Below are 14,095 nucleotides of genomic sequence, written 5' to 3'. Positions count from 1 at the left end.
CCCTAAAATTGGAAGCCTCCTTAGTCTTCAATTTTAGGATAAAACATTTGAGAAATGTTGTCATTTTGTGTCTAAAATATCACCAAAGAATATTTGTGTCTATGTGAAAATAAGACCATGTTCTTGTTTGCCATTCTGGTAAAGAGAATAATTTTTTACTTTTTATGGTATTTCATTCTTCCTTTTGGATTTAATGAAAGTGATTTAATTTTGAATGAAGACAAAATGCCATTTCTAAACTGCTGATATCTGATTGAACTGGCCTTCGTGTGTCAAGAATACTTACCAGCAACTCAGGATACCGTGTTCAAAGCAGTCTGCTGCTGTGGCTGTGTGGGGGAGGGAGATCAGTGCTGTACATGATCCAAATGTTTCTCTGAATCACCAGAAGTTTGGTTGAGCACTTTTTTTTTTTGGACAGAGTTTCTCTGTGTAACCACTCTGACTGTCCTGGAATTCGATTTGTAGACCAGGCTGGCCTCAAACTCACAGAGATCCTCCTGTCTGTGCCTTGAGTGCTGGGATTAAAGGTGTGTGCCACCACTGCCTGGCTTGACTCAGCACTCTTAACCCATGCTGTTTTCCATGCGTTCAGGAATCACCAAGTCAACTGATTCATGGAGAGTAGAAGAACACCGTTGTCTATTGCAGTGTGACAGATTATCCCCAATCCAGAAAGCACTTTATGACATCTCATGGTTTTGAGGGGCAAGCTGAGCTTACTTTGCTGAATCCACAGTCTAAGTGAGATCAAGCAAGACTTCTTACAGCCTTCAGACAGAGGCCAGGCTGCTCTGGAGAATGGAATACAGCTTTCCCATGTTTGGATAGTGTCAGGGTAGAGATGTAAGGCAGGATCCCGTTAAGACTGTTCACTTAGCCGGGTGGTGGTGGTGGTGGTGGTGGTGGTGGTGGTGGTGGTGGCGGCGGCGGCGGCGGCGGCGGCGGCGGCGGCGGCGCACGCCTTTAATCCCAGCACTCGGGAGGCAGAGCCAGGCGGATCTCTGTGAGTTCGAGGCCAGCCTGGGTTACCAAGTGAGTTCCAGGAAAAGGCGCAAAGCTACACAGAGAAACCCTGTCTCGAAAAACCAAAAAAAAAAAAAAAAAAAAAAAAAAAAGACTGTTCACTTAACTTAAGGCATGTTACTGACATGTGGCCTCTCCAGCATGCTGGTCTCAGGAAAAAGAAATTTAGATTTCTTTTTCTTTTTTCTTTTTAAAAATGTGTGGTATAACATGCCAATTTCTCTTTGTATGTCTTTTATTGTGTGACAAAACATACTTTACATGAATTTTGCCATTTTAGCCACTTTTAGGTATCAGTTCAGTGGTGTTAATTACACTGACAGTTATTCAAACATTTGTTTCAAAACTCGTTCCTTATCCATACAGAGATTCTGTGACCTATCTTGGTTACTTTACTATTGCTGGGAAGAGACACCATGGCCAAAGCAGTTCATAGAAGAAATTATTTAGTTGGGGACTGCCTTACAGTTTCTGAAGGTGAGTCTATGACCCTCTGAGAGTATGTATGTGCACCACGTGCATACAGGAACCCATGGAACTCAGAAGAGGCGTCAGAGCCCAAGGAATTGGAGTTATAGATGGTTGTGAGCTGATATGTGGGTGCTGGGAATTGGATCTTCGGTGAGAACAGCAAATACTCTTTACTGCTCAGCCATCTCTCCATCTCCCCAGACTAGGCTTTAAGTAGCCTCTTAAAAAGTGTAGATTGGGGGCTGGAGAGATGGCTCAGAGGTTAAGATCACTGGCTTCTCTTCCAGAGGTAATGAGTTAAATTCCCAGCAACCACATGGTGGCTCACAACCATCTATAATGAGATCTGGCGCTCTCTTCTGGAGTGCAGGCATACATGCAGGCAAACACTGTGTACATAATAAATAAATACATCTTTAAAAAAGAGTGCAGATTGCCTGAGAGAAGGAGAAAAGAGAAGCTATGTCAGTTAACAGGGGTAACTACAGAGTAGATAACAATAAGGGAAATGGTGGCCACGGTGATGTCTCATGATTTTCTTATCCAAAATCATCCATTTAATATATTTAATGCTTCATAAATATCCAAAAGTACTTATCGAAATACATAAGCCATTAAAAACACCCTCTTCCCCGTCTTTCAAAGAACAAAACACACACACACACACACACACACACACACACACACACACACACAAAAAAAAAAAAAAAAAAAAAAAACCCTCAAAATGTATTAAGCCTGTGATACAAGCCAGTAGGCAGCAAAACACTGTGTTAATTTTGGAAGCCTCCCATATGTCATCATAACACACGAGAGTGCGAGTTAATGGCTCTCTTGTCACAGCCCGTGTTGGCTGAGCACTGGTGTCACAGCACCTTTCTGGCTTAATTGTGCACTTCCTTGCTTCCTTTGGTTTCTGTCTGTCAAAACAAAAACATGTTTATGCTGGTGCACATGAGTATAAAAAATAGTTAGTGATGGAATGATTTTATACACTGGAAATACCTTTGTTTTTATTTTAAGTTTTGCAGGTCTATGAATCACACTAGAGCCTTGCAGACACTAGGCAAATTCTCTGCCATTGAGCTACATCAATAGATCTGAAATATTTTAAAAAATCCAAACAAAGCATACATATATGATCTTCAAAATCATCAGTGGGATCCTCCACTGCTCTGGATAATAATTTATTTTTCAAGTTAGATTCAGAGAAAAAGGTTTCAATGTGGGCATTCAAGCCATGTACAATGTGTCATTTATTGAAATGGATATGAAAAACAGAGGGGACCAGCTTTGAAGAAATTAGTGAAGTTGCACTAAGAACAGTGAAGTGTATCATTTCCTCACCACATAGCAATCTCGGAATGCACTGTGGGCCTGATAGCTCAGCGAAACAGCCTACGTTTCCTACAGTGCATTTTCCCTTGGATAAAATATCTAAGTAACTGCGCTTTAACAATCTGAAATTATTTAAGGTATTAAGTTGATGGAATCAGAATCTTTTGAAAAGATGTCTAAATGTTTGATTATCTACAAAGTTTTTATTAGGAAAGGTTGAAAAAAATCAATAAAACTTCACCTCCTTTAAACCAGTGTTAATATTGGCACACTTGAAAATGCAGACAAACAAAATAGACATTCGTCCTTATAAATCCTGAGAGACAAAGACCAGCTTTCTTCACAGGCACTCTTGTTTCCGTGTTCAACACAACGAAAAGTATTTAAGAATTTGGGGATAACGATATTATTAATTTAACATTTGGAGTGGTAAAAATATCTACATATATGGAACTTTTAGTTTTGGGCCGTACACGTCAAGATAATAGAACATAACAAGATGACTTGTTATGTTAATGATAGAATAATTTTATATGCTGGAAATATTAAGAATATTAATATTAAGAATAAATGGAATGTAACTATCCTGCTCTATGATTCAGAAGTTTTTCCGCTCCCTCCCTTCTTCCTCCTTTTCTTCCCTTTTGTTAAAGAATAATAGCAAAAATAATTGTTATCCTTCCTTTCTTTGAAGACAGGGTCTCACTCTGTACTCTGTAACCCAAGGCTGACCTTGAATTCTCTGCAACCCTCCTCTTGCCTCAGCCTCCCAAGTGCTGTGATTATAGGCCTGAGCCACCAGAGGCCGATAATCTGAGGGGCCCTCTGTAAAAACATAAATTATCATTGTTTATGAGTATAAGGAATTCTGATTATTGCCAAACTGCACTGGAGGGAAAAAAAAGCCCATGAAGTTTCCACCCTACAGAAAGAACTGTAGGCAACCAAGGTAAGCTGGGGGCAGGAGAGGGGGTCTCCTCCAGGGGAGAGCACACCAACTCGTTGTCCAGTGCCAAATGGGCAGCCCTGAAAACATACCTACAAGTAGTACTCTACAGACTGGGTAAGTAATATTTAAGAATATATATGTGTGTACATATATGCATGTGTAGCTGGAGAATTTTTCTCCAGCTCCCACCGCCAAGTCCCGCCAGTCCCGGAGCCCACTTATAAAATAAACACACAGACTCTTACATTATTTAAACTGCTTGGCTGTTAGCTCAGGCCTATCATGGTCTAGCTCTCACTCTTATATTCAGCCCATTTCTATTAATCTTTACTTTGCCGCGTGGCTCGTGGCTTACCTGTACTTTACATCTTCCTTGTCTTGGCGGTGGCTCCAGCAGGTCTCTCTTTCCTTCCTCCTTCCTCAATTTTCCTCTCTCCTTGTCCTGCCTATACTTCCTGCCTGGTCACTGGCCAATCAGTGCTTTGTTTATATAGAGCGATATCCACAGCATGCATGACATTAGTAGTTAGTAAAATGCAGTGAATTTGGAGGAGAGCAGGGAGTATATGGAAGGACTTGGAGGGAGGAAAGGGAAGGGAGAAATGGTGTAATTATTTAGGATCTCAAAAATAAAAAGAATTCTGGCTATTTGGTTCTCATTAGATAGAAACATATGGCGTTTGCCTCATTTCTATGTTGGATTTCATATATTTACAGTAACTCCAGTGAAATTATTCAGATCTATCTTTTATATTTTATTAAATAGGGAACGGTTCACGGATTTGCATGTCATCTTTGTGCAGGGGCCACGTTAATCTTCTCTGTATTGCTCCAGTGTTAGTATGTGTGCTACTGACGTCAGCCCAGCTCTGCTCTTGGTGGTCTGCTTGACCGCTCTTTTACTAGCTGTTTCTTTCAACACTAAAAAATTGCGAATGAAAAATGTCAATGTCTGGGCATGGTGGCACACACCTTTAATCCCAGTACGATGGAGGCAGAGGCAGGCAAATCTCTTTGAGTTTGAGGCCAGCCTAGTCTACATAGTGAGTTCCAGGCCAGTCAAGGCTACATAATTGCAATACATCTTACCCTATTTATTTTACTTCTGATTTAATATGCTATACTATTACCTAATATTATAACATTAAAATGAATACTTAATAATGCTACATGTATTAACTCAAGTAAAATTTCTCTGTCTAACATGCATATAATGTCTAGTATACATATATATGCTTGTTTTTTCTGTTTCTCTATCTGGCTTGTTGTCAGATAAATCAAGGTGAAATTACATGAGGGGAAAATATCCCTTTGAACTCCTCAATTTTTTAAAATACATATATGTATTACAGTTTCAAAAGGTAAGGGCAAATAATTAGCACTTTATTAGACTAGATGGAGGCAGTAGCATTGTATTATTTTTTACTTCAGTCAAGATGGTTTATTTAGGAAAGTATCTTGCAGGTCCTGAATTATAGTTAAAGTGTCATTGCTTTATTCTGACGGTACTGTTTGACCTTCAGCTACTATTCGTGCCTAAAAGAGATCAATGTAAGAAACATCCTTCTTAAAAGAATGTTATGACCAAGATTAGAGAATTCTAAACAAGCCCCTTAATGTTTGGAAAAGGTAGTAGCACAAGAAAAAAAAATATTACATTGTGTTTTAAGAAACCTAGTAAGAGGTCAGTTTCTCTGTGGTTCCTTTGCAGGAACTGACAGTTCCTCGTTGTGATATGTAGAAATCAGGGGTGTGGCTGCGAGGCATTTCTTTTTCCAGATGTTCTAGTAAACCTACATATATTCATATATATTTTAGCCATAGAAAGACATAGAACATGTATGTTTTGATGACTTTCTGTTCTGCCTTCTCATCGGTTGTAAACCCAACCACATGACCGCCTCGTCACTGCCTGTCTGTACAGACCTCCAGGTCTTCTGTGGTTGGTATTGAGATTACAGGCATGTGTCTCCAATGCTGGCTGTATCCTTGAACACACAGAGATCTACCTAGCTCTGCCTACCAAGTGCTGGGATTAAAGGCGTGCGCCACCACCGCCATGCTTCTGTGATGGCTTGCTATTAGCTCTGACCCCTGGACAACTTTATTAACATACAAATCACATTTTAGTACAAATAAAATATCATCATATTTCCCCTTTTCTATTTTAATAAAAAGAAAAAAGGAAAAAGGTTATAACTAACATAAGAAAACTATATACAAAAGTACAATAACTATATACCATATATACAAGTAAATACCTAAACAATGTCTGGTCCATTTGTATTTGACAAATTCAGAGAAAATAATTCCATTATCTATCCTATTTTGGTAAGTCCAAAATGTACCTAATTCACTTTCTATCCTAACTAATCTTCAACTATAACTAACTAATCTTCAACTCCCTCAGAGACCCAAGAAGGAAATAATATTAGCTAACAAAAATAAAAACAGGAAGTACATACAAGCAACTTCCAAAAAATTGTGAGTTGACAGAAACAGCCAGCTGCCTGGACAGTCACCTGAGGTTTCTCCGCAGTGTTGGGGCATCATCTTCAGCCTATAGGCTTAGCGTATCTGACAGACTCATTTGTGAAGTAGGATGTACACAAGGTCAACAGTTCAACCTCACATTGGGTGACAGCAGTCCATGTACCAGAAACACCTGAATTCCACTAGTGTCATGTTATGATTCAGGATTTTAAATTCTGGAAATTGTTGATTTTTTTTTTTTAATTCAACTGTCCATTCTTCTTGGCTGTGTATATATGGCTTCATCTCAGCATCCTGTTCTTCTCCATATCCCTCTATCAAATGCCAGTCTACTATTGAGAGGTATGAGTTTAGTTACTCTTCAAGAATAACTGTTTCAGCTGCTGTTCCATTGCACATCAGAAGCCATCAGCCCACTGCCTGTTCAGCTGCCTTCGAAGAAAAGGGCACTGTACCTTTTCCGGATTGCGAAGGTCACTTCAGGGATGGTGCCATATTGTCCTGGCCTCAGAAGATGCCTTTTGATAAAGCCATAACCACACTTGTTTTGGCAAGAATCGAGGACAAAATGTAGAAGCAGTAATCTGGTGTCTCATTGGAATTATAAGAGCAGTGTTAGGGTCCGAGAGAAGCCCCCAAGAAAGACTCAAAAGTCATGTATGCAATTTAGCAAGGGCATTTACTGTTTCCAACAGTTGGGGTAGCCAATAGCGACCCGAAAGGGAGTTGCAAGCTCCCTTTAAGCAGAGTTAGGGGAATTCCAGGGAGGAGGGATTAATCTGGTGCTGATTGGTGGAAGAAAGATTAGTCTGGGAACTGATTGGTTGGAGGCTGTAGTGGTTAGGGGTTTAGAAAAAGCTATCTTTAGCTAGCAGAAGGCTGGGGGACATCGGCTGGGGGGTGGGCATCTGCTGAGCCAGCCGAAGGGGTTTCGGGGTACCTGCTGAGCCAGCAGAAGGCTGTGGGGCGCCTGCTGATTGGTTGCCCCTGAGTTGTGATCTTCCTGAGAACTGCCTGCTCAGCTCCAGCCAGTGCCGGTAAAATGAAAGTAAGGCCTGGTCCCTGGCAGGGCTATTAGAAACCTGTCACGGCTCTGGTCTGGCTCCCCAGCCCTCTCAAACAAAAGGTTTTGTCTTAGTTTTTGTTGTTGTTGATTTTTCGAGACAAGAGTTTCTCCATGTAACAGTCCTGGCTGTCCTGGAACTTGCTTTGTAGACCAGGCTGGCATCGAACTCACAGAGATCTGACTGCCTCTGCCTCCTAAGTGCTGGGATTAAAGGCATGCGCCACCACGTATTTTTTTTTTTTTTAAATTTAGGATGGAACCCTAGGCCTTGTATCTGACAGGTGACCACTCTACCACTGAGCTACAGCCCCTGAGAACAAAAGGTTTTAAGAGTCAGATTTTCATATTAAAAGTTGAGATTTGGAAACTGGTGACAGCTCATCAATTGTTTTGAATTGGTTGCCAGGCAGCCTGAGCTATGGCAAATTCTGTAATTCTCGTTTAATTCTATGTCTTAATTTACTAGTGACTTCTAATAAAAATATTACAGACACTAATGACATGAACTTGCGAGATGACTTATCTTCTGAGAGTCTTGCTTGTTTCTGAATGAGTAGTTAACTATGCATCTTCACACTCCCACGTTTTTATTGAGTGCTTAGAGGGTGCAAAACATGTTGCCTGAGTTATCTTCGCTCAATCCACATAAAACCGTTATAACGTGAGCATTATTATTTCCGCATTTTACTAACAAGGAAACAGACTGAAAGAAGTGAAACCTTCCCAGGGAACTGTTCATAAACTCAGGAATGGGATTAAGGCAGGTCTGGCCGGCTCTAAACTCGAGCTCTTTGAAGTATACCATTGTCTAGACAGTGAACTCATGATAAAGACAATTTCTAAAAAACTAGAGGAAAGGATTTTGAGTGTTTGTACCATAAGAAATGATTGTTCAGGGGCTGGAGAGATGGCCCAGAGGTTAAGAGCACTGGCTGCTCTTCCAGAGGACCCGAGTTCAATTCCCAGCACCCACATGGCAGCTCATAACTGTCTGTAACTCCAGTTCCATGGCAAAACACCAATGCACATAAAAAAAAAATTTAAAAAAAAGAAATGATTGTTTGAGGAGATAGATATATTCCCTTGGATTTACAAATTACACACCATAGACAAGTTTTGAATCATTATATGACATTCCATAGATATTTGTAGTTTCTATGATTTTTATCTATCAGTTAAAAATAAAATAAAATTAAAAAATAAAAAATTGAAGTTTTTTTTTTGAAGTTGAAGTTCCCAGGCTGCGTGGTAGTTCTTAGGTATAGATTTTTTAAGTGGAAATGGAACACAGACACCTTATTGTCATGTCTTGTGGCCCAGAGCATTGCTCTGGCTTCCTGCGAAGTTGTTACAGTATGGGTTTGTGGGTGTGTTATGTGGCCAAGAGTTGTTCATTAGCAACTCAAGAACAATGGCTTTACTGTGTACTTTGTCTTTACGTTTATATTTATTTGCGATTATTTAAAAATGATTTCAGGCTAGCATTATTTAATTTTAGAGAAATCTGTTCTAAACCTTTCTACATGAGACAGAACTAAGGAATAGGAGAGCAAGTGACTCTCTTGAGCTGTAGAGACATGGAGACACCCCTGCAAACCACATCTCTTATTCCTGATATTATTTATATGTACGGTGCTTGTAAAGCAGCTGAGTAAAGTTCTATCTGATGATGTTAATTAATTGTGATTTAAAACTGTCCAAGTAGGAAGAAATGCAGTATTATTTTCACATAAAAGCCATTCATGATAGAATGCCATGTGGCAGACAGATAGTAAGTTAGTGAGTGAAGGAAATTGTTTTAAACAAGGTGTAATTATTACTCGATACTTCTGAAGGCATAGAGATTGTCTACCCCAAGCTTAACAATGATGCCTACGTGGGAAGAGGGAATGGTCAGTTTCTCTGTAGAGGCAAGGAGCTTCTGAGGACAGTAGTATCCATCCCTTTCACTGAAGAAAGACACTGAAATGACCTAGTTTCCAGAATCTCATTTGCTCACTGTAAATGTGATAAGCCTTATAGTAAGACATCATAGGCAACTTTCTTCTCATTTTCTCTTTCCTTTTCCCAGAAAGAGAGATAAAATAATTCCTTTTTCATTGTTAACTTCTCTGGGACCTTCAGTAGTTCCCTTTCTCTGCTGAAATCTAATTCTTAAGATAATCATGAGCAGGCTGGAGAGATGGCTCAGCAGTTAAGAGCACCAGCTACTCTTCCAGAGGACCTGGGTTCAATTCCCAGCACCCACATGGCAGCTCACAACTCCCTGTAACTCCTGTTCCAGGGGATCTAACACCCTCATGCAGTCATACATGCAGGCAAAATACCAATATATATAAAATAAAAACAAATAATTAAGAAAAAGAAGATAATCACGAGATACAACTAACAAGAAAAAGTGCCTCCCAAGAACAAGGAGAAGTTTCATGGGTTCCATAGGCAGCTGTTTGTTTTACCATTGACATGACTTCTGACTACATGCTTCTAGACACAGAATGAAGTAAAGTGTTTTGAAAAAGCTCAGGATATTCTTGAGTCTTCAAACAGCTCTCTACCCCACACCTGCCCCAAGTACTTGCTCCATTTCCTGAAGCTGGGACAGCAATTAGGCCCATAAAAATGAAGTTCATTAATGAAAACTAATTGAAAATTAATTCACCATGACTCCAGGGAAGAGCTTGCATTTAAAACATTGTGTTGTTAGCAAGTGAGACTGTAATCATCAGAGCATGGCAAAATACTTCAGAATGACACATAGGTTAATGAGGTGGCAGAGCGTCAGAAAGGCAAAGGCTTGTAACATTAAAATAGCCACCATGCTTAGAACGCTGCCCTGCCCTTCCGCCTGCCTTCCCTTCCTCCTCAGCCCGCCTTCTTTATTCTGTTCTCACCTGACAGCAGATGCCACACCACCATCCCTTCACCCAATCGTCTTTCCACAGGAAAAACTCGACGGTAATTCTTCCATTTTTGAGTATTAAGTAGGATTTCTGCAAGTGGCAATCTATCCACTTTCCAAACCCTTAGGAATCTTATTTTATGCATTGTAAGTGTGTTCTTATAGAAAATTCAGACTTACATAAGGGAGAATAGTGGAATGAAATCCTCTCCCCTGCTTCCAACAGTCATTTACCAGAGACATATTTTAAGACATATTTCAGTAAATGTTCAAAGACAAAAATTCAGATTTCTGAGACTTTTGTCTTTGCAAGTTAGATATTGCATCAGAAACACATTGACTTCTTCTTCTTTTTGTCTTTATTTACTGGGCTTGAGATGTAGCCCAGGTGGTAAGGCATTTGCCTAGCATGTGCAAAGCCTTAGATTTGAGCCCTCCCACCAGGACACAGAAAGTGTTAAAGGTGTGCAGGTGTGAATGTAAGAGTGATGGGGCGCTTTTCCTTCAAAGTTCACTTACATTTCTCCTAAGAGCTCATCTAAAGCACCCTCTGAAGGCCTTTTCATCTGCAAGTTTCTAATTTTTTGTTTGTGTGTACGGATTTAAATCATTAACATTTTGTTGGTTTTATTCACTTTGAGTGTGATTGTTACCCATGAATACAAGCTTTCAAGCTTTCTTTTTTATTTTTCTTTCCTTTCCTTCCTTCCTTCCTTCCTTCCTTCTTTCTTTCTTTCTTTCTTTCTTTCTTTCTTTCTTTCTTTCTTTCTTTCTTTCTTTCTTTCTTTCTTTCTCTCTCTCTTTCTTTTTTTGATAAGAGTGGGTTCAAGACATGGTTTTTCTTGCTCTATAGACCAGGCTGGCCTTGAACTTACAGAGATCTGCCTGCTTCTGCCTTCTGAGTGCTGGGACTAAAGGCATGACCACCACACTTAAAACAATCTTTCTTATTTAGCTCTTGATATCATTCATAGTTAGTTTTGACATAAAAATATTGGTAAGAATCTATGGAATGATTACCTTTCCTCTCTACATGTATTTATTTATTTATTTATTTATTTATCAATCATCATCCTCATCACTATTAGAAAGTGTTGAATAAGAATCATCATACACTGAATTTTGTCATGGATGAAAGAAAACGCAGTGGGTTGGCCAATGTGGTAGTAGAGCAAAGATTGTGATGTGATGAATCAATTCTTTTCAGATCACAAAAGAAAGAAAGATGTCTTAGTTAGCGTTCCTATTGCTGTGAGAAAACACCATTACCAAAAGCAACTTTGAGAGGAAATGGTTTATTTCAGACATGTCTGATCACAATACCTAATGCAGAGGGGTCAGGGCAGGAACTGAAGGCAGGAGCTGAAGCAGAGGCCATGAGGAAATGCTGCTTACTGGCTTGTTCCTCATGACTTTCTTAACCTGCTTTTTTAAAAAATAATTTATTTATTTTTATTTTATGTGCATTGGTGTATGTTCATGTGAGGGTGTCAGATCTTAGTTACAGACAGTCGTTAACTTCCATGTGAGTGCTGGGAATTGAACCTGGGTCTTGTGGAAGAGCAGTCAGTGCTCTTAACTGCTGAGCCATCCTTCTAGCCCCTCAGCCCGCCTTCTTATACAACCAGGATCACCTGTCAAGGGATGGCACCACCAGCAATGGGCTGGTTCTCCTGCATCAGTCATTAAACAAGAAAATGCCCCACATTACTCAGCAAATGTGTTATTAACAGTATTTCAGATCTTCTGTAACGTTTTGAAACAAGACTTTTTGTTTTGTTTTGTTTTCTTTTTTCCAAACAGGGTTTCTCTGTGGAGCTCTGGCTGTCCTGGAACTAGCTCTGTAGACCAGGTTTCCTCAAACTCACAGAGATCTGCCTGACTCTGCCTCCCAAGCACTGGGATTAACAGCATGTGCCACCAAGCCTGTCGAAACAAGAGCTTTTAAAAACAAAACACGCAAATGAAACAAGGGAGTGTGGCAGAGTAGATAGTTAAACAGCAGATGACACTCCCAGCACTTGTCCAGGTGGGAAGAGACTGACATTAGGTTCCGATTTTGATTTTTCTTCTTAGAATTTAATGGCTAAGAAAAATTCTATGTACTTCCATTTTTAGAAGACTTGATATAATATTAACATTCAAAACCTTACTCGACCCATCTTCATAGAGGAGCCAGAGACACAAAAATGATGTGGATGATTTTGATGGTGAGTCCGTCTGTTAAATGTACCTGCTATACTTGGTCAGATGTTTCCCTCCCTGGATTGCATTTTTCCTACATTTACAGCTTTAGGGGATATTATGTTGTCTATTTCACGGGACATCTCTGCCCTTCTCTGGAATGTACAAGAATGCGGCTTTTAGTACAAAGCACAGAGTAATTTAGCAAGAGTCAGGGGCCGTAAGGGAAGGAGATGGTTGAACTACAGAGTCACAGTGTGAGAGGAGTCCAAGGCTGACTGAAAAGAGCAGTAGAGAAAGTTCTGCCCTGCTTTACAGGAAGGCCAGGATAAACACAGTGTGTGTGCCTTCTGAGAGCTTTGCCAAATGGAACGCATCTATGTTTCTTGAGTTTCCCCGTGTATCATCCTAAACCCTGTACTTCCTGTCTGTACATTAAAGTCTTTGGCAGATGCCAACGTAGCGACTTTTAAAACAGGAGCCATGTAGTTGAATGACAGCATCAAAGAAACTATGTCCAAGTCCCGTTATTACCAACAGCTCTTCGATTCAATGCCTCCGCTTTTCCTTGGATAACAGACATGGAACTTACAGCAGAGACTCGCTCTTGGAAACAGTTACTGGTGAGAAAATAGAAAAAAGAGACCCTTGACTTAATTTTAGTTTGAGCATTTCAAAGCTGGTATTTGCAAACTCAGAAAAAAAAAGTGGGGGGACTTTTCATTAATCCAGTATTTTGGAAACAGTAACTCCTAGCTCACAACTGCATACAAATACAAAATTCCTAATGGGACTATTTTCTTACTAAGCCAGTAACAGTTTACATTCACCTAATGGCCTGGGGTTATGAGCAAACTACTCAATTAGAGAATTTAGGCTGCTTGCCCACATATTTTAGAGCAAATTATCCTTTCACAAATGCAGAACCCCCTATATAAAAAGCCTAACTAGTATTTCCTGGAAAAAAAAAACATACTATTCCCCAAATTCCCACCTTGAACCTACTAAGAGTTTGTCTTTCTGCTACGGCAAAGATTTTTATGAAAATATTTGTTTTTGTGTCACAAACTTCACTGTTGGTCTTCCTGCTGGCTTGTGTTTTGACCCTAAAGTAGCTGTGGAATTATAATCAAAACACTTCTAAATGAGGACTTTCTTTCTAAGGCCTTTTCTGAAGTTGAGGATTTCAGATTAGAAAGTATTGAATCTGGCCAATTCTTTGATAACAGATCTCGGCTTGGGGGGTTAAATGAATTTCATGGTTATTCTTAACACTTACTATTTCTTCTTAGGCCTCTTTCATTTAAAAGGGGGTCGGTGCTTCCAATCTATAAACACCCATTAAAAGTTGTCCACTCTTTTATACTTGGCTGCTGGTCTTAATTGTCTGCAGATGGGTGGAGCGCTGCATTTTATTTCAAAGGTAGAGATTTGCAAAATGTAAACGGGGCCTATTAAAAGTTCTAAATCAAGACTCTCAACATCCATTAAAAGGATCCATGTGTAAATGGGAATTGAACTCAACGGGAAAGTGTCTTTTGCTATCAAACATTTGTAGCTACTTTAAAGGAAAAGTCTCTGATACTACCAGTGAGTTGTTCATGTGTTCAACACAATGCGTTGTTGGAGAGTTATCTTAAAAATTCCAGCAAAGGTTGGAAGTAAGGAA

The 14,095-nt window shown here is 39.7% G+C and overlaps 1 non-coding gene across 1 annotated transcript; it reads right to left on the bottom strand.

The window, feature by feature from the left end:
• Window positions 1-4,542: 4,542 nt before the first annotated feature.
• Window positions 4,543-4,649, bottom strand: LOC128102813 (U6 spliceosomal RNA). Its single transcript, XR_008215559.1, has one exon. It is a non-coding gene; the product is annotated as a U6 spliceosomal RNA (small nuclear RNA).
• Between the last annotated feature and the right edge of the window lie 9,446 nt (window positions 4,650-14,095).

Source organism: Peromyscus californicus, unplaced genomic scaffold, assembly GCF_007827085.1.
Source record: "Peromyscus californicus insignis strain IS unplaced genomic scaffold, ASM782708v3 Scaffold_7__1_contigs__length_154581171, whole genome shotgun sequence".
In the NCBI taxonomy this organism is placed as follows: Eukaryota; Metazoa; Chordata; class Mammalia; order Rodentia; family Cricetidae; genus Peromyscus; species Peromyscus californicus.
This window is presented reverse-complemented; position numbering and strand designations above follow the sequence as displayed.